We start from the raw sequence: 2,266 nt of genomic DNA, 5'->3' as shown, positions 1-2,266 counted from the left end.
AGAAGAAAAAATTATGGTTACTGACTTTATAGTAAATTCTTTTACTCCCCTATCAACACAATTAAGATCATTTGGTTGCTTTTAAGCACAGGGGGGCTATCCCTAAAAATGCTGTTTTGAGAAATCAAAGGTAAAGTTTTTGCCCCTTGTTCAGTTTCTTTAAAAGACAAGTAAAGTTTTATCTATAACCAAACAATAAATGTACACACCAATAAAACCAAATTTCTCCTATAGGTGGGGCAAAGCCCACTTTTGGTGTGCGTCAAGATTTCTGGAAAGCCCCGAAATCTGGGTTAGCCCGCTGGTCCTTAAAAACGACAATTTAAAACAGCACCTAAGCAGAAAGACAGAGACGCTCGATGGAATAATTGAGTCCCCCTCTCGGAAACCGAAATCACATCTCAAGCAAGCAAAGATTAGAGCGTACCATTTCACCACAGGCGCAAGTAAAGATTTTTTACCCCCCAAAAAAGAAATACTATTATTACTACATGGTCGCTTTTAGGCTAACCCAGATTTCGGGGGTTTCCAGAAATCTTGACCTACACCAAAAGTGGGCGTTGCCCTACCCATAGGAGAAGTTTGGTGACATTGGTGTGAATATTTGTTTGGTTATAGTAGAGAAATAAATTCTCTTTGGCTTTTAAAGAAACTGAACAAGGGGCAAAAACTTTACCTTCGATTTTTTCCAAACAGCATTTTTCGGGTTAGCCCCCTTTTGCTTAAAAGCGACCAATGTATCCGTAGAGAAACTTGGGTCACAGTGCTTAATACCAAAATGATCGCGGCAAAAAGATGGAGATACTCGATAGTACAATTATGGTCGCTTGTAAGGACAGCCGGGCTAACCGGGGGTTTCCAGAAATCTTGACCGACACCAAAAGAGGGCATTGTCCTACCTACAGGAGAAGTTTGGTTTCATTGGTGTATATATTTCTTTAGATATAGATACAACTTTCCTTGTCCTTAAAAGAAACTGAACAAGGAGCAAAAACCGTACCTTCGATTTTCTTAAAACAGTATTTTTGGGATAGCCCCCCTTGCGCTTAAAAGCGACCAAATGATCCCGGCAAAAAGATGGAGATACTCGATAGTACAATTTAATTAGCAAGTTCCCCCACACGGGAATGGAAGTCACGTCTTATGCGTGCAACGGCTGAGAGTCTATCGATCCCTACCACCACAGACCCTGGTAGAAACAACAGAAAGGCTGGTTTTGGTTGTTTTGGGTTGTTGTTGTGTTTTTTTTCAAGTAAAGTGACCGAAGGCACCCTCCAACCACCTCCATTTGAGTTATAGTAGATTGACTTCATCAGAGCTGAAGTAACTATATAAGAAATAATTTTGAGTATTGCCCGGGTGGCGGCTGAAGCCTATTCTTATCGATTTTAGACCATCAAGGGATCTTTAACGTGCGCAACTTGCACACGGGACATCTGAGATTTTTCGCTTCGATTCGAGAAGGCTAGGTATTAGATCTGGACCTTACCTACCATAAGATCAGGGGTGTGGCTGAAATACAGCAGTAAGAAGGAGCCAAGGAGTAGCAGCAGCAGAAAGAGTCAGGAGCCCGCGGGGGCGGGGGGGTGGGGCAAAACAGGAATACGAAAGCAGACGACAGAACGTCATGGTTTGAGAGCAGTTAGAGGTGTTACAAGAGAGTAACAAACACAAAATAGAAGGAGGGAAGATAAGGATGATAGATGTTTGATAGGAAAGAAAGGAGCAAACCACACCAGACCACCCGCCAACCACCTACGGAGAAATTTTTAGAGTGAAAGAAAAATAAAATTTTCCGTCGCGCGCTGTCAGTTTTCGAACCCGAGACCAACTGAATGAGAGAGGCTCCACGCCAACCACCCACGCGTCACATTATAATATCGCTAAAGACGACCTTGTTATGGGACTAGCTAGGAATTCTGGCGATGAAATCCGATCTCCGTCGTTAGTTATTGAGCGCACGAGTAGTCACGCGTGCATGTATTTATTGACTCGACTTGATGTAGCTGTCGCAGGCCCATGCAAGCCACCGTTTCTGTTGAGTCAGCTATTTTTTCAGCACATGGGGACGAACAAACACGCGTGTAATTACGGTTCAAAAGTTTATACTGTGAACACATATACAAGAAACTACTTATTAGAAGAAGGGTGTGGGTGTGTTTGTGTGGGTGTGTGGGTGTCTGTGTGGGTGTGTGTGTTTGTGTGGGTGTGGGTGTGTGTCTGTGTGTGTGTGTGTCTGTGTGCGCGCGCGTGTGTGTGTGTCTGT

The 2,266-nt window shown here is 43.4% G+C and overlaps 1 protein-coding gene across 1 annotated transcript in view; it reads right to left on the bottom strand.

Annotated features, from left to right (window-relative positions):
* The window catches only part of LOC101847452 (L-threonine ammonia-lyase), a gene marked incomplete at its 3' end in the record, with an annotated part of 46,435 nt that overhangs the window by 20,795 nt on the left and 23,374 nt on the right, over positions 1–2,266 (bottom strand).

The sequence above is a fragment of the Aplysia californica genome, unplaced genomic scaffold (genome assembly GCF_000002075.1).
Source record: "Aplysia californica isolate F4 #8 unplaced genomic scaffold, AplCal3.0 scaffold00632, whole genome shotgun sequence".
In the NCBI taxonomy this organism is placed as follows: domain Eukaryota; kingdom Metazoa; phylum Mollusca; class Gastropoda; order Aplysiida; family Aplysiidae; genus Aplysia; species Aplysia californica.
The sequence above is the reverse complement of the archived record's forward strand: the minus strand, read 5'-3'. Positions and strand labels throughout refer to the sequence as shown.